Source organism: Schistocerca cancellata, chromosome 1, assembly GCF_023864275.1.
Source record: "Schistocerca cancellata isolate TAMUIC-IGC-003103 chromosome 1, iqSchCanc2.1, whole genome shotgun sequence".
NCBI classification, from domain to species: domain Eukaryota; kingdom Metazoa; phylum Arthropoda; class Insecta; order Orthoptera; family Acrididae; genus Schistocerca; species Schistocerca cancellata.
This window is the reverse complement of record NC_064626.1, coordinates 845647435-845666624: the sequence shown is the minus strand read 5'-3', so window position 1 is coordinate 845666624 and position 19190 is coordinate 845647435. Positions and strand designations below refer to the sequence as shown.

The 19190-nt window shown below is 44.6% G+C and overlaps 1 protein-coding gene and 1 non-coding gene across 2 annotated transcripts in view; both read left to right on the top strand.

Annotated features, from left to right (window-relative positions):
• Positions 1-19190, top strand: part of LOC126162453 (cytochrome P450 306a1) — a 421350-nt gene that overhangs the window by 144983 nt on the left and 257177 nt on the right. The window lies entirely within an intron of this gene.
• Positions 2505-2579, top strand: Trnap-ugg (transfer RNA proline (anticodon UGG)). Its single transcript has one exon. It is a non-coding gene; the product is annotated as a tRNA-Pro (tRNA).

The window sequence follows — 19190 nt, the reverse complement described above, 5'->3', positions numbered from 1 at the left end:
TGTCTATCATTTTTCCTACGAGCATATTTCATTCTGGAAAGTGATTCTTAAAGGTTTGCGAAACATCCGTCTACTCAAGCCACAACCATTTCACTGGTCTCCAAAGATATTCCAGCTGCAATTTTCTTTCAGATTTTCGAATAGATCTAAATCAGAGGAAATTATGTGCTGAACAGGACAGGGTGGATACTCCAAAAATTGCAAAATCCTTCATTGCGAAATCACCATTGTAGGCAAGTGCATTTTCTGATGCAAGAGGACCGAATTCCAGACTTCCTCTCTCATATTTTTGCATCACTTTGGTCCAGAAAAATTCGGAATTACCCCTAATTTTTATTCATGTCAACGTAATCCACCATAAAAATCCCTTTGGTATCCCAGATTACTCAGACTTTAGGCTTTTCGGCGGGTAAGATCAACTACGCATTTTATCCGCACAGAACCGCATCAAACAACTACTGCTTTGATTTCTGTGTTGTTTCTGGTGTGAATTGATGGTCCTAAATATCATTCACATAATTATTCCGTTGTAAAATATTAGGATTCTTTCTAACACAGTGAAAACTAAACTCAGAATTCGTTTTTTAATCTTTCCTGCAATCAACGCTCGGTTCCCATCATGGGTGTAATACACTGATCAATCAAAACATTGTGACCACCGACCTGGTGTCGATATAAACCCGTCCAGGCGATAGCAGCGTCACTGGCGTGGAATGACTGCCAGTCAGACACACGCACGGTACGTGTAGTGTCAGTGAGCGTACTCTTCGTGTGTAGCATGGGGAAGGCACGCAATCTATCTGAGTTTAACCGAGGACACACTGCGAAGGGTCGGAGGCTCGGCACGAACATTTCGGCAACTGCACCCCTTGTCAAGTGTTCGAGGAGTGCTCTGACGAGTGTCTTCAACACGTTGCAAAACCAAAGCGAAACCAGAATGAGATTTTCACTCTGCAGCGGAGTGTGCGCTGATATGAAACTTCCTGGCAGATTAAAACTGTGTGCCCGACCGAGACTCGAACTCGGGACCTTTGCCTTTCGCGGGCAAGTGCTCTACCAACTGAGCTACCGAAGCACAACTCACGCCCGGTACTCACAGCTTTACTTCTGCCAGTACCTCGTCTCCTACCTTCCAAACTTCCTGGCAGATTAAAGCGAAAGGCAAAGGTCCCGAGTTCGAGTCTCGGTCGGGCACACAGTTTTAATCTGCCAGGAAGTTTCACAAAGCGAAACCACCTCCAGGCGTCGTGGGGTTGGGCTGCCACCCCTCATTACAGATGCGCAAGGTACAGGTGGTACAGGTGCGACTGGACATACAGTGCACCGAATGCTCTTAACGATGGGCCTCGGCAGCCGATAACTCATGCCTGTGCCAAAGTTAACACCAAGACATCGGCAACTACAATTGCAATGGGCACGTGACCCATAGGTACTGGACGCTGACGCAGTGGCAGAGCGTTGAAGGGTCCGATGAATCCCGACACCTTCTTCATCACGCCGATTGGAGGACGCGAATTCGTCGTTTTTCAGTGGAACAGCTCCTTGACACCCCTACAGCTGGAAGAAAAGCTGGTTGCAAACCACGTATACTCTTCTTGACGATCATGTTTCCTGACGACAGTGGCATTTTTCAGGAAGTTAATGCGCTATGTCACAAGGCCAGGAGTGTGATGGAGTGGCTCGATGAACAGAGTGGCGAGTTCCAATCGATGTGCTGCCCCCCTCCCTCCCCCCTGCCGCCCAACTTGGCAGATATGAACCCGATCGAACACATCAGGGGTGTGATTGAACGTGGCGTCAGAGCTCATCGCCCCACCTCCCTCCACGGAATTTACGGGAATTAGGTGACTTGTGTTTGCAGATGTGGCTCCAAATCCTCCAGCGGCCTACCGAAGCCTCATTGCTTCCATGCCACGTTACGTCGCCGCTGTTATCGGTGTCGAAAGCGGACATGCCGGCTATTAGGTAGGTGGTCATAATCTTCTGGCTGATCGATGTAAATTCTTTATGTAAAATGCACGGTACTTTTCCACCATATACGCCTGGGGAGTCAGTTGTTTGATACACCTTTTATCGGGTATCGGCCAGTTCCATTTTGTGCAAATTTTCGGCGTTTCACTCTATGATTTAAGTTTTGGGACGGCATTCACATCTACCACCTACAAGAGTGGCCCCACGTGTCTGAAATCAGTTACTCATTTCGAAACTATTGCATGAACTTCTGTTGGCAATATACAGACCGAAACAAAGAATTTTATGACTGGAATCCAGCTTATCCGCTTGGAAGAAGATTCAGAATTTCTTACTCCAAAAAGCCTTATAAACAACTACCCATAAAATCAGATTGGTATTCTACTTAGTTATTGCTCTCCGTGTGTCTGTATAAAAAAACAAAACTACAAAAACATCTGCGTCATCTCTGTGCCAAGCCGAAAACTCCTTTCCATTCTTTTATATGTTACCCACCAAAGCAGAACTAACGAAAGCGAATAAAATCTTAGCCGGCCTGAGTGGCCGAGTGGTTCTAGGCGCTACAGTCTGGAACCGCGCGGTCGCAGGTTCGAATCCTGCCTCGGGCATGGATGTGTGTGATGTCCTTAGGTTAGTTAGGTTTAAGTAGTTCTAAGTTCTAGGAGACTGATGACCTCAGACGTTAAGTCCCATAGCGCTCAGAGCCATTTGAACCATGTTTGAACCATTTGAATAAAAACGATTTACCGAGAATAATCTATTCCGGCATGCCAGCGCATGAGACACTAATGTTTGTGTTTGAAGAAATTCCAACAGTTGGTTATTAGAGCAAAATAGTTATTAATTTCTTTTCAGTTTTCCTTTTTATTCAATGACTTTCTTTAAATGGAAATCGCTCTAGTTTTTCAAAAACTGCAGCATTTATGTTACGCATATCCAGCGATGTTACGTAACACACAGTTCAAATGTTTAGGGAAGCTATATACTAAATTTATCCATTGTTCTATTTCTGGTCGTAGATATCTTATGGACTAAATTTACACCAGTAGAATTCATGATGTTATCACTCTACATCTAAAAATGTAACAGCAACATGCTAAAAATAGTTAATAACATAATGTTAGAAAAAGTGGGAGACCTTATTATTTTGATAGACAACTAGCGTCTTGTTTCACATCGCAGTACTCTCTTTCGAGCGATTTACAGTTTAGACCTAAAAATATCCACATCTTACAAGGCACGCATTATAAGGTAGAGAAAATTAAACCTTTCATATATCTGAATGTATTCTGTCGAAATTCGTACTGTTCATCAGATCAGCTAATTTCTGAATCTCTTTAAACTTATTAAGCTGCAGCTGCTGGTGATTAAGGGTTGAAGGAGACTAGACATCTACGGTCATAAATCTGCTATATGTCCATCAGGCCGGAATCCGTGTACCAGATCTGGCTACATTTAAAGTAAATTATGTCTGCAAGAGTGAGGATGTTGTCTAAATGTTTACTTACCTAGTGTCTGAGGCGGTATTTGGGTACCAGGCCGGCATTCACGTAATGGGCTGTGGGAAACCGCCCAAAACCGACATCCAGAGTGGTCGGCACACCGGCCCTCGCCCTTACACAGCCAGGCGGATTCGAACCTGGCTCTCCTCCTCGTCCCGGAAGCGCGCTTTAACGCGTTGGTTATGCAGATGGGTACTAACACATTTTCCATAACGGAGTAGCAGAAGAGGGTTGTGGGTACTTTATCCTCACCACAAAAAATTGAAAAAAAGCAAATTTCGTTAACTGTTATTAACTTTTGCTAAGTATGGTCCAGAACCTGGAAATATCTTTGAGCACATTCTTAGCATTACCAACTTATTTTCTGTAATGTTTACTCTAAAGTGGAGGGTACTTTCTGAGCGCCACAAAAAATTTTAAAAACAAAAACCTCACTGTCGCTAGGTGTCGCTCGACTTTTATCCACAACATACTTTTTAAAGACAAACAGATATGAAGGAAAGGTCCTGAACATGAAAGTAGAAATAAGACTTTTGTTACGAAAAGTCAGATTCACTACTAAGACTTAAATTTTTGGGTTAAATTTTAGTGAGAAATTTTAAACAATTACGGAATCTGGTATAAGAGATAATTAAAACAATATTTGTTTCAACATTTTTATTTATACATTACGTACGTAGATTGCGATATTTTCGAAAGGAGGGCATAAAGTAACCCCTCCCTTTCCATCCCCCTCCCCCACCTGGTATCGCGAGGCGATGGCGACTTTATTGTACTCTATGTGTATTATAATTAACAGTGAAAAGTACACAACAGGGCAAAAACGTTCTATGTAACATGGATCCACAAATAAGCCGTTTGCAAGATAATTGCTAATCTGTTCTTACGAGCCACCACTGACTTCATTATGAAATATTGCCCCTAATAATACGAGGGATATCCACAAAGTAAGAATACAAAAACCGTCAAAAATCGTAAACGGAACATATTTTAACGAAACTGACAAGGTACGTGCCAAACTGCGAGGACGTGCTTAAAAGTAATTCCTCCGAATTTGTTATATGAAAACTCTCAAAACTTTTTAACTAAAACAAACGTTATTAACATTACTGCTTATTCTTCATGTCTACTTATTTGCAGCTCTCTCCCACGAGAGGATTCTGAACAGTAGCGTACAGCATGGCGGTGTGTAACGTAACTATGTCGCTGCGTGAGAAACAGTGTGCTATAATTGAGTTTCGAATTCGAAGATTTAGTCCACTCATGGAGCACGCTCTCCTTCAGCATGGCAATGCCAGACCACACACGAGCGCTCAGACATCTGTAACAATAATTCGACGCCTTGGGTTCACTGTCACCAGTCATCCTCTGTACAGTCCCCACCGACTTTCGTCTACTTCCAAAACTCAAAGAACACCTTCCAGGACTTCACTTTGATAGCGATGAGGCGGTGCAAGCAGAGGCAAGGTTGTGGCTCCATCAACAAAGTCAAACAATTACAATGAAATGAATACCCCTAGCTGCATAGAGGCGTTGATATAAGTCAACGGGGACAGTTGCAAATGTGTGGTCCGACCGGGACTCGAACCCGGGATCTCCTGCTCACATGGCAGACGCTCTATCCATCTGAGCCACCGAGGATAGTGCGACTCAGGGACTTATCTTTGGCACGCCTCCCGTGAGACCCACATTCCCAACATATTGTCCCGCACTATATGCATAGTGACCCTGCACATTATACTCATTACTTTCTGCTTTTTTTTGCCGATTCCCGTAAGAGTTCGGGCTCTGTTTGTGCATCCGCACAGAAGACTGTCAAATGGCCAGTGAGCATTCCTACCTGTGTCGTTGATGTTTATTCTCAATTTATGTGGGGGTCTCACAACATGCGGCACCATTGATGGTGGTTCCTTTCGGCATAAAATCATCCAACAAGATCACTATTCCTCTCTCAAGATTGAACTGTTTGGAGGATGTGTATGGCGCCACTGCAGAGACTGTCTTCTTGACTCAATAGTGTAGTGACACACCCACGTCTCGTCTGTTGTTACAATTTAGTCGAGAATAAGTTCACCCTCTGTTTGAAAACGTTTAAAAATCTGGCTTGGAGCCGACACACGATTTTCGCGGTGTTCCAGAGTGAACATTTTTGGCACCCACCATCCACAAAACTTCTTTAAAACCAAGTCGTTATGACATTATTTAACCCAAGAGTCGCCGTGGGACGTGTGTAAAAGTTTCTTTGAGGGAGTCAAGAGTCATACGACGATCATCGCGAACTACTTCTTCAACCTGCTGCGCAACCTCTTCTGAAATGACAGACGGTCTCCCACTTCTATCTTCCTCGTGGATGTCGGTGCGGCCATGCTTAACCACTTGGTAACATTCTGACGATTCATTACTTCGGATCCGTAGGTGACCACAAACATTCCCACAAACTAGCGATGGATTCTTTACGCAAAGTGAGGAACCGATTGAGTAAAGGAATCTCACACCTGATTCAGGTGGCGAGAATGGAGGGGGCACTGGATGACGTGTTATGCTATTGCGAAGACGTTTTGCAACTGAGGCGCTCAATGGCTTTATTCGACCGATACGAGCCGCTCTACACATCACGGGTACCAGCTCTGAAAAAAGAAAAAAATTCTTGCGGCTTACACAGCCCTTGTATTCTTACTTTCTGGATGTACCTCGCACAAATGTATTTGCAGTGTAAACATTTCGATTAAGTCACCAACTAACTAGACTCAAATTCAACGTAAGCCCTGTATGCCATCTCTACCATTTATTTGCTGTATTCCATGAATATAGGTGGTTATAATTAAACTTTCCCTATAAAACACGTTATAACACGGAACTAATTAGCGTACGAGTATCAATCTTGGTAACATGAAAGTCCAGAGTATGGGGTGTATGATTTCCATGCTTCACAGCGCTACCTTTCAGTTCCAAGTATGGTGACAAAGTGCCATGATCAGTCATAGTGACCCATAGTCTCAAACACCTGCACTTCGAGAATATCGCCAGATGAAAGGAAGCGACCTCTTTCTCCACCTGCCGTGCGGAAGGTGAATAAGTAGTTCGAATCAACTGGAGAACTGGGTGTTGCTCTGGGAAGAGACCGACGACCGTTTGCACTACAGGTGGTTGAAAAGATCGTTATTGCTAGGGAACACAACGCTGCGCGCAATTACAGATCGTCAGGTTGGCGCGTGCTGTGTCACGACAGTTGAACATCCCGTGGTCCACTGTACGGAAGGTGCTTCGAACCATTCTCAAATGGTATCCATACGAAATCCATAAAGTACAGCAGCTTGCACTACAGGAAGCACAACGACATGTTGACTTCGCTCTCCACTTTCCCGCGAGGACTGAAGTTGACGAGGGCTGGCTGTTGACCAACCTATGAACAGAAGCAGCTCATTTCTTCTCTGACGGTCGAGGTGAACGCACAGAATTGCCTAGTGTGGGATCTTCAACCCCAGTCACTGTGGGTGAAGTTCCTCTGTATGGTGAACGTGTCACCGTATTGTGTGGCTTTACGGCTGCGTTTATCATTGCCCATTCTTTTTTGAACATGTTCGCGCTCGAGGATCAAGGACGTGTAATTTGACTGGCAAACGTTACTGCGATATGCTTCGCCAGAATGTCATACCCGTCCTACAGGAGAGAGACGCATTGAACTCAATGGTTTTCATGCAAGATGGGGTCCCACCGCACATCGCTGGCTCCGAAACTCGTTTGGAAATGATCGAATTATCAACCGATCGTTTCCAAATGCTTGGCCGGCACGATCACCTGATCCCACTCAATGCGATTACTGTTCGTGGGGCTACCTGAAGGACAAGGTTTACCAGGGGAACATTCACACATGTGCTGATCTGAAGCGCAGCATGTCAAGAGTGTTAGCCAGCATATCTACGAACATGCTTCATTCTGCTGTCCAGAGTACAGTCCTGCGCTTTCAGCTTCTTCTGGACACTGACTCCCTTTTTTAGTAGTAATGGTACCGGTATGTAATTGTATGATGTACCGTAGCAGCACATTAAAAGTGCTTCAATTCAATTGATTCTGCATTATTTCTCTTCCCCATGTCATTGACGTTAATGCTACCAAGTCTGGTCCTCGTTCAGTAATTAGTTTTCGTGTTATAATGTGTTAATTAGGAAAGTTTAATTATAACCACCAGGTACTACTTGTAGTCTGACTGGTTAGAAAAATTAGGCATCGGACATTAATAAGAAGATAGCTATATACGGCGAACTTTGTCCCAAGATACATGCGCCAATAACTAAAGTTCTGACCGTGAGCCTACGAAGCATGCCCTATCTATTCCCCCCAATGTTCTATGATTCTGTTACTTTCAGAATATTCTATTAATAATGAACACATCTTAATGCGTGAATACTTTTGTACGATACAGTCACTTTATTGACTTTAAATTCAAGTAACACGTCCCTACTCGTTCAGACTGTATTTACATTACAATTGCAGTCTGTCTTTTAACATGCTCTTGTATGATTTTACTATTACCGTTTCATTACTGTGCGTTCGCCTTTTCGTTACATAACAATTGTCTCGGATGCGCATTTAATATTGAACTTCAAAATTCAAACTTTGCTCACACACATAAACCTTCTACTCGCGTTGCATCTCCCGTGTGACGATCAGTAAAATCTTTCACTTTTACGTGCGATGGCTAGAAGCGCAGGCACTCGGGATCTGCCCTGTAAGCATGTTCCGGCTCGACTGACTCACTCCTTCGCGCCGACGATCTCGAGGCACAATCTCTCCCTTCTTGAACTATGCGGCATCACCGCCAGTGGTGCCTCTGCGCTGTAGCAAAGCAGCGTAAAGCAGTCGGCACACGGGACGAGTTAGCTAGCGTTAACGTGACGCTCTACGAATTTTGTGACGTCACTAGTTGCTATTTTACGCTGAGGAGCCATTTCGTCACAAGGTAAGTACTGCGATATTTCGGCGACGTGTCGCGTAAAGTAGAACCGATAGGAACTAAGAACCCTCCCTACCATGCTGTTTCTAAACACCAGCACATTGAAATGTCTCGCGAGCGAAACTGTATTGGCACGATTTGTTGAAATAAAATGACGGGAAACGTCATATTTGTGCTTAAAGAATTGACATATTTAATTGTTATGACGTTAAACTCACGTGTTATCAGAGTAAGTTATTTAAGGTAACGGCAAATTGAATATTCATGAAAAACGTTATTTTTGTTAGGATTTGTTACAATGAAATAGAAATTATTAAAATTTCGGCCATTAAAGCATTCAGAAGACTATGAGACAAAGTACAAAGAAGCTACTAACACATTCGTGTTTTCCAAAGGTAGTGAGACTTTCTTACGAATTTGACAGAAGTAATTCCTTAAGTACGTTCTGTGTCAAAAGTGAGTATCTTAGATTTGGTGAATTTTTATAATGTGATATTCTTACTGACTGGGCGCGTATATTTCCATTTTGCCATCTTAGATTGTTTGCAGATGATGCTGTCACTCACCGTCTTGTAAAGTCATCAGATGATCAAAACGACTTGCAAAAGGACTTAGATAAGATATTTGTATGGTGTGAAAAGTGGCAATTGACCCTGAATAAGGAAAGGTGTGAAGTTATTCACATGAGTACTAAAAGAAATCAGCTAAATTTCGATAAGTCACACAAATCTGAAGGCCGTAAATTCAACTAAATACTTAGGGATTACAATTACAAATAACCTAAATTGGAACGATCACATAGATAATATTGTGGGTAGAGCAAACCAGACTGCGATTCATTGGCAGAACACTTAGAAGGTGCAACAGGTCTACTAAAGAGACTGCTTACACCACGCTTGTCCACCCTATTCTGCAGTATTGCTGTGCGTTGTGGGATCCGTAGCAGGTGGGACTGACGGATAACATCGAAAAAGTACAAAGAAGGGCAGCTCGTTTTGTATTATAGCGAAATAGAGCAGATAGTGTCACAGACATGATACGTGAATTGGAATGGCAATCATTAAAACAAAGGCGTTTTTCGTTGCGGCGGGATCTTCTCATGAAACTTCAATCACCAGTTTTCTCCTCCGATACGCGAAAACATTCTGTTGGCACCCACCTTTATAAAGAGAAATGATCATCACGATAAGAGAAATCAGGGCTCGCACAGAAAAATTTAAGTGCTCGTTTTTCCCACCTGCCGTTCGAGAGTGGAATGGTAGAGAGACAGCTTGAAGGTGGTTCATTGAACCCTCTGCCAGGTACTTTATTGTGCATAGCAGAGTAATCACGTAGATGTAGATGCAGATGAAAAGAAGATACAGGAGTATAAGTCCCTTGACCGTCTAACCTACACTGAGCCTCGTGAGAAGTATGCACGTCTTCATCCTGTGTCAATGAGGTCTAGCTATGCTTTAGTTACATCTTCTCCCCTTCCTCCCCCCAGTCCCGAACCCCTCTCCTCCCACCCACCCCTGCAGTTCCCATACCCTCCCCTCCAGGCGTCGGTCCCCTCCCCAGCTGGGGAAGTGTTCCACTTCTACGGTGTCTGCCGGTCAAGGGCGCCCCTCCCGGGACCCCTTTCCCGGCACCTTTCAGGTCAAAGGTCTGCTGCCACACGACGACCACCAGAACCATGGTCTGTGGGCCCCGAGGTCGCCCGCTCTATTTCTGTTCCACATCTTCCTGCAGCTGGGTCCTTTTTGCAGCACAGCCTTCCTCGTTCTCAAACAGAAAAGAAGAAGAAACAAGTCCTGGGACAAGGAGCCTCTGGTGTCGCCAGAGGTCCTGTCCCCACCTTCGCAACCTGACTCTGTCCTGCTGTTCATGGATGTCGCCCCCTCCTTGTCGGTGACCCAGTGGCATGACTGGCTGTAGCCAGTGCACCACCCATTTGAATCATCGTCCTGTGGTCATCCAGTGGAAATGTAATGGATATTACCGTCACCTTCCGGACTTGCAATCCATTATTTCGTTCTACTCTGTAGCTTGTGTGGTTCTACATGAATCTCATTTTACTAATGATCACTCACCAACCCTCTGTGGGTTTCGTGCTTTCTGTCGAAATCGGATCAGCCCCCTGCGGGCCTCTTGTGGAGTTTGTACATTGGTCTGTACAGATGTTGCTAGCACGTGAATTCCTCTTCAAACTACATTGGAAGCTGTTGCTGTTAGGGTCAACCTGGACTCTGGGGTCACAGTTTGCAATCTTTATCTCCCTCCTGACAGGACTCTTACACCTGTTTCCTTAACTGCCCTTCTTCAGAAACTTCCTCCTTTCTTCCTCATTCTCGGGGATTTTAATGTTCTCATCCCTTGTGGGGCAGTGAATTTCCACCTAGTTGGGGTCTTCTCATAGACTAGTTTTTTGCAGACCACGACTTGTACCTTCTTAATGATGGCTCTCCTACCCATTTCAATGACGGTCATGGTATCTTTTCTGCCATTGATCTTTCTCTTTCTCCTCCCTTCATTACACTGGTCGCCACACGACTAACTTTGCGATAGTAACCACTTCCCGTTGATTCTCTCGCTCCCTTCCCGATCACCGATGGACAGGTTCTCTCGTTGGTCTTTCCAACGCGCCGATTGGCCTCTATATACGGCACATGTCGTTTTTATCCCTCTTTGTCGGGTTGTACTGATGACATCCTACGCGACGTGTCTAATGTGATTGTTCGCGCTGCTAGCCTTGCTATCCCACGCTCATCTGGACCATTTCTCCGCCGGCAAGTCCCTTGGTGCAGTACGGCCATTGCCATTGCTATCCGTGATCGCCGTTGAGCTTTGCAGCACCTTTAAGAGGCACCCATCCGCTGCCAATCTTACTACCTTTAAACGCCTTCGCGCCAAAGCCCATCACTTAATCAAACAGAGCAAATCGGTGTGTTGGGAATGATTTGTTTCTTCCCTGGATTCTACTGTCCCTAGGTCACGGGCATGGGCTACACTTCGCTCTCTCCGAGGTTGCCATCGGCAGTCTACCATCCCGGGCCTTGCCCTCCCGGATGGCCTTTGCACGGGCCCATTGATTCTCGCGGAACATCTTGCGACCCATTTTGCAACAGCATCAGCATCATCCTCCTATCCGGCTACTTTCCTTCACCAAAAACAGTGGGCCAAATCTTCCGCCTTATGTTTTACTCCTTGTCAGTCAGAATCTTACCATGAACGTTTTACTGAATGGGAACTTCTTTCTGCACTTTCTTCTTCTCATGATACGGCCCCTGGCCCAGCCTCCATTCATAACCAATTGCTTCAACATCTCAGTGCTCCACAACAACATCTTCTCCAGGTCTTAACCGTATTTGGCTCCAGGGTGATTTCCCTTCACGATGGAGGGACAGCATCGTGGTTCCCGACCCTAAGTTTGGTAAGAACCCCCTGTTTGTCGAAAGCTATCGGCCAATTAGTCTGACAAACGTCGTTGAACGGATGGTAGCCCGTTTGCTCAATTGGGTCCTCGAATCTCGGGATCTATTGTCCGCTTAAAAGTATGGCTTCCGAGAGGGGGCCGTATCCAATTGATCATTTACTTCGCTTGGAATCCGCAGTTCAGCAGGCTTTTTCCCAGCACCGCCATTTGGTTGAAGTATTTTTTGACCTTCGCAAGGTCTATGACACGGCTTGGCACCATCATATCTTACTTTCGCTTCATGAGTGGGGTCTTTGGGGCCCACTCCAGATTTTTATACGTCAGTTCCTGTTCCATCGGTCATTCAGGGTTCGGGTTGGTACTGTTTTTAGTTCTCCACGGACCCAGGAGAATGGCATCCCACAGGGTTCTGTCTTGAGTGTACTTCTTTTCCTCATTGCTATCGATGGACTTATGGCCTCTGTCGGTCCTTTGGTCGCCCCTGCCCTGTATGTGGATGATTTCTGCATTTGGGTTAGCTCCTCTTCGATGGCCTCTGCAGAGCAGCAGCTCCAGGGAGCTATATAGCGTGCCCCTGCATTGACCCTCTCACACGAGTGTCAATTATCTCCTTCAAAATCGCCTGGGGTCCACTTCCGTCGCCGCACTACAGTCCAGGCCGATCCGGAGCTCTTCCTCGATGCACAACGATTACTTGTGGTCCCGCAGTTTCGTTTCCTGGGTCTTCTCTTCGACAATAAGCTCCCTTAGCTGCCTCATATCAGACCTCTGAAGATAGGATGTTTCCGTAAACTCAATGTACTTCGCTTCCTTGCCCACACCTCTTGGGGTGCAGATCGTTCTACTCTTCGCCTTTATCGTGCTTTAGTGCGGTCTCGCTTGAACTATGGTTGTCAAGTTTATGGTTCGGTTGCTCCATCCGCACTGCGCCTTCTGGATCTGGTCCATCATCGTGGTATACGTTTGGCCACCGGTGCTTTTCCTACTAGCCCTGTTGATAGTCTCCTGGTTGAAGCTGGGATTCCCCCCCCCCCCTTTTTCTGTTTGGCGGTCCCAGCTTCTGGTTTTTTATGCAATCGCTGTCCGTTCCTCTCCGACTCATCCTTCCTATGTTATCCTGTTTGCTGACCAAGGATGTCGCCCACTTGATTCCCACCCGCAGGTGGGTTTACCGGTTGGGCTCCGCCTTGCGTCATTTTTCGGCTTCCTTCTTTGTCCTGTCTCCCTCGTTCGCTCCCCAACACTTCCCCTTGGTTAGTTCCTCGGCCCCGGATTCGGATGGAAAGATTCCGTTGCTCCGACGGTGTTCCGTTGTTTTTACCGCCGAATTTTGTGGGAGTTCCGGGATGCTGTTTTTTTTTACACCAATGGCTCTAAATCTGCTGATCGTGTGGGATATGCCTTCAACTGCGGTTTGTTGTGTACAGAATCAATGTGTGGCCTTCAGGCTATTGACCAGTGTTTTTCCCACCATCCATGAGAGTCTCGCTGATCTTCACCATGCTGCTTGTTCCGTTGACGTCCTTTGGGTCCCTGGCCATGTGGGTATCCCAGGTAATGAGCTTGCTGATGGTTTGGCTGGGTTGGATGGGGGAGTTAGTCACCTACCCCCCCCCCCCCTCTCCCGCCCTCCTCCTGCGGCGGATTTACGGCTTCACATCAAATCCCACTTCGCACAATCCTGGGCCAACTCTTGGGAGGCTACCTCTCTATCTAATAAACTTCGTGCGATTAAGGTGACACCAGGCCCGTGGCGTTCTTCCTTCCGCCTCTCCTGAAAAGACTCGACCACCCTGTGTCGTCTCCGCATCGGCCATACCAGGCTGACCCATGGTTTTCTTTTGCGTAATGAGCCACCCCCACTTCGTGGTTGTGGGGCCTTCCAGTCAGTAGCCCACATTTTGGTGGACTGCCACCTTCTTTTGGTTCTGCATACTAAGTACAGGCTTCCCCGCACTTTGCCTTTAATATTGGCAGACGATTCCCGGAGGGTTGAACTGGTTCTCAGTTTCCTAAGTGTAAGTGGTTTTTATTTTCAGTTCTAAGGTTTTTAATCTCCCTGTGGAGTAGGGGCAGGGCAGTGAGGGTTGCGGTGTCTCCCACTGTACACTGTGTTTGGAGATTCCTGACACCCCTCCCTGGCCAAGATTCTCTTTTCTCTCCCTTTTACTCTGTTTCTATCGCTTTTTAGATTTGGTTAGTCTCCTTTTACAATATGCCCTTTTACATTCTAGCAGCTGAACGCTTTTGAATAGCATCAGAGGTGGGATACTTCCTGCCTCTAGCATAGCCTTGTGGTTGCCCTCTTGCTGACTTCCCTCCTTTTGTTTTCACCATTGACACCATGACTGCACTTTTACGCTTTTTAGCCTTTTAACTTTTATCGTTATGATTCTTCCGAGATGTAAATCCGTCCGAATGGACCACCTTTGAAGCAAGGGACTGATGACCTTGCTGTTTGGTCCCTTAAACCCCAATCAACCAACCAACCAACCAACCAATCTTCCGCGTGCCGGCCTGCCGCATAAAGCTATTACTTTTACAATGTTGGAACGTGCAGACACTCTGATTCGAAGTGATCGACGGATCACAATCAAACACTTCGCTCCTCAACTGGACGTCTGTGTTCGTAGCACTGACAGAATCATCTATCTGCTGGAGTACTCAAAGGAGTGTGCCCATCCTATACATCTGATCTCGCATCTTCCGACTACCGTCTGTTTGTCCCAATGAAAGATGCACTCCGCGGGAAGCAGTACATGGATGATGGGGAGGGCATTGATGAAGAAAGCCGTTAGTTCGAAGTCGACCAGTACAGTGTTACCAATGCGGGCTTACAAACCTTCATACTAACGTGACGTAAGGCCGCCTCATTGAACGGAGATTGTATTGAAAAATAGGGTTTTGTAGCAAAAAGAGTGGGAAATAATATGGTGTATTGGAATCCTTAATAAAACCCACCTGCTTTCGGAAAAAAATTGTTGTATTGCTTATTGAACACCAATGGTATTGTACGCTGCTACATGTTTGTTTTGCATTTTATTACGTAAGTACAAGAAGTGCCGCTTGTACAGCTAGCCCCGCAATCTTTGTTTATTTATTGTCAGTGTTTTGCGCTGTTAGTTGTACCGACACATGTTAAGTTACATTTTCAATTAGTTTAGGTACGTAACAATTTTAAATCTGTGCATTCACTGTTTCAACACGCCAAAACGAAAGTGTAGATTTAACAGCAATATGAAAAGTGAATTTCCTTCTACACTGGTAGTGGGAAAACTGCAGAATGTACACTGTTGCTATTGGCCATGATAGAAAGTGTGAGATTATGAATCACGTTAAGATGAAGAAACATCGCATGAACGTAAAAGGATAAGAGCATATAAAAGTACGAGTGACTGCTTCGTAAACTTAAATACAATAACTGAAATGGACAGGCAGTTGGCAACGCAAAACAGTACTTGGGCACAGCAAGACAAGATGGTTATCTATAGTGGTTTCTAAGCATTCCTTCTGTTTTTTAGTTTACCCACTTTTTTGAGTTTCACTTCTATTGCTGCTGATTCCCAGTGTTCTTTTTCTTCTTTTTGTTAACCTAAGCCAGAGAAGGGCGCTAATGACCATAGCAGTTTTGTGCCTTAAAACCATAACAATAAAAAAACATGGTTATCTCTGCTACTAACTGAGGAAAGACCTATACAGATATTTCATTCTTTGAAATCCTATTTCATTTCCTTGAATAAGTATCTTGTTATCCTTCAACGATTCTTTGAAAACCATCTGTTATCGTTCTTCAACATTTTCTTGTTACGCAGCTAAAATATTTCTCAACAACTACTAAATGTTTTGAGAAACAAGAAATAACAGTAATGAAAGTGTACCCAGAAATAAACAAATAGAAAGTCTCAAAGATTACTCACATTTGTTGTATATCAGCTGAGAATGCTGGCAGAAGAGGAAAATTACTGTAGAATAATTTCATGGTTATGCTGGCATTTATGACTTTTATGTTGAGTACATTAATAATCGGTGTTTTCAAAGCATTTGATTGGACGATCTTTGAAAAGAAGTGGCTATGGTGGAAGGATATTAAGGGCTGTTGCGCTTTTGTTAAACGTATTGTTTCAAATTATTCTGTTGACGAAACCGAACTGTTTGATGAATTTTCATGAGTACAGAACTTCATAAAAAATAAATGAGACAATGAAACTGTTTGTGAAAAGTTGTATAAAATGTTTGTCTGCTACAGTAGTAGAAACATCAACATGAGAAACATTCATTTGGAGGAGTTTTTCCTGACAGTTGTTTTCCTTAGCGAAGTATTTGTTACCAGGGAGAAAAAAATGTTGAATCATTAAAGCCTTTGTTAACTGTCAAAATACACTAATGCCGAATAATTTGCTGCTTTTATGGTAGAAAGTTAAAAGAAAATGCACTTTTTGATAAAATACATGAAACGAAAAAGTAGTATGAGAGTGCGGCTGAATAATTGAAAAAAAAAATCATTTGGGATAATCAGAGTTCATGATGAAAAAGTAAACTTCTATGCCCATTACATTTTATCACTGCAGTTTGTCCCCTTCTTTCTTTAATTGTCCCAGTCTTTTTTCTAAACTTCTTTAATCATTGATTTTTAATAAAAATGAAATGGACATTCTAACCTTTCCTTATCGCTAGAACTTTCCCATTCAACATGAGGCATGACGCTTCAAGAGACTACCAAATCTTTCCACTTAGAAGGCATGTTTGTTTGGTTACCGACCAGCGCTTGAGAGGTGGTCTCATCCGCAAGTGGAGGTTACGTATTGATGGACGAGAGCCAAATAGCGAAACGCCGGCACTCAGACGCTCTCGCGAGCGATGCCCTCTGTCCCACGTTCTGCCCTGTCGCAACCAGGTGTGCTGGTATGCCGGCTTACGTGAACTGGGCTTCAGAACCTTCGTTCCAAAAAGAGTCCCGTCAAGATCTGTACGCTGGTCGCTTTCAAGCAATTCATGGTACTGCGACTAGAAAAATTAAATGACTACCTAGTTTGATTAGTAGGTTAGCTCTGAGAGGCAAGTATGGTGCACCACGGCCCATAGATGACAGGGGTGAACGGCGGCTGCGCTGATGTGTGTGGGCGAATAGACGTGCAACTGTTCAGCAGCCGACCTTCCAGATGAGCACTATGGTATGGGGAATGTTTTAGTGGCATTATCTGGGTGCCATCACTATGGAAGACACAGTGGACCTACAGTAGTACGCATCTATCCTTGGGGACGATGTCCGCCCCTACATGCAGTCTGTTTTTCCTCGGCAAGATGGCATCTACCAGCACGACAATGCAGGGTGTCACACTGCTCGCAGTGTACGTGCTTGCCGGCCGCTGTGGCCGAGGGGACCTAGGCGCTTCAGTCCGGAAGCGCGCTGCTGCAGGTTAGACTCCTGCCTTGGGCATGGATGTGTGTGATGTCCTTAAGTTAGTTAGGTTTAAGTAGTTCTAATTCTAGGGGACTGATGACCTCAGATGTTTAAGTCTCATAGTGCTTGGGCCATTTTGTACGTGCTTGGTTTGAAGAGCACCGGGATGAGTTTACTGTACTACCCTGACCACCAAATTCCCCGGAACCAGTCGAGAATCTGTGGCAACACCTCGATCGGGATGTTCGCGCCATGTATCCTCAACTGAAAAACGTAGCGCAGCTGGTTACGGCATTGGAGTCGGCAGGTCTCCGTATCCCTGTCGGTACCTTCCATACCCTCACTGACACTCTTCTTTCATGTCTCGCAGCGGTCCGCGGTGGTTACTCAGGCTTTTGACACGTGGTCACGTTAATGAGACTGGAGAGTGTAATAGCCGTTGTGTACTGAGAGGCATGTTCTTTATTAGTAAATGAGCGCGAAACATTTCTAAAAGGTTACCGTGACAACCTCTTCAACGTCTAGATGTAAGCTGCGACATTGTCACGAATAAAACAGTGACCCGTATGTACAATAAGTTTCCTTTAATTTACTTCTAGGATCACAAACTTTTTGTTAACAAATTACCGGTTTCGTTCTCTAATGGCCATCATCAGATCTGTTTTTATAAAAACAGATCTGTTTTTATAAAAACAGATCTGACGATGGTCATTATAGACCGAAACCGGTGATCTGTTAACGAACTTCTGTGACCATAGACGTAAATGAGAGGAAACTTATAGTCTAGATATAAACTCCAGGAGCCACCGTACGGCGTTTCTCCCTTCCCTGTTCTATTGTGCGTGGGAAAGACGTCATTAAACTTTGTTGTACGCGTCAGTTTTTCTTTCCGTTCGTGCCCATTTTGCGATACATATATTAAAGGCGGTAATATGTTGTCCAATTCTTCTCTGAAAGTACGCACTCATTTCACCAGTAACTCTCTCCATGATGGCGCCTTTCTTGCACTAACTGCCATTAGTCTGCAAAGCGTTTCCCTAGCTCTGTCACGCTCATTAAACGATCCCGTAAGAAGCACGTCGATCTTCATTGCATCTTATGACTTCTTGGTAACCGCGCGATCGCTACGGTCGCAAGTTCGAATCCTGCCTCGGGCATGGATGTGTGTGACGTCCTTTAGTTAGGTTTAAGTAGTTCTAAGTTCTAGTGGACTGGTGACCTCAGATGTTTAGTCCCATAGTGCTCAGAACCATTTGAACCATTTTGAACTTCTTGGTAGCAAACAACTTAGTGTTCAGTGCGCCAACATATCAGTAAATAAACAGACTCAACTACTCATATCCTTTCAGTGAGCGCTTCAGTGTCACTTCTACCACACTGAACACATTACTGTTCGCCAGTTAACATTTTCAGAGATCAGAAAGAAGTCAATAATGGTCGATTCTATTCAGATGTTGTCGACACAGCTACTCTCGTAATCAATGTGGCTGAGAGTCGTTTTAGATAACGTTTGATACTTCTTTAGTTCTGGGAACCCTTAGACTTACATATCGAAACTCAGTAAAAAGTACATAGCACACTTGCTCTGAAATGTGATGCAACAAAGTAACGCTGTATATTAAATAAGTAACAAGTAAAGAATAGAAATTGAATCGAACTGGGGAGAAAAGAAATGTATGTCGCAGCTCGACTAAAAACATCAGTTGATAGGACATACGGTAAAGCATCAAGAAATAGTTAATTTGGTAGCGGTGCGAAGTGTGTACATAAATGTGTGAGAGAGGGGAGAGGAAGACACCAAGACCTAACTACGGTAAGCATCTTCAAGTGCATGAACATTATTGTAATTATGGAAGGATTAGCGGACTCGCACAGAACAGACTATCGTGGAAAGTTGAATTAAGCAGCACCTCCTTCTGTCAGTAATTTCACCCTAGATTACTAACC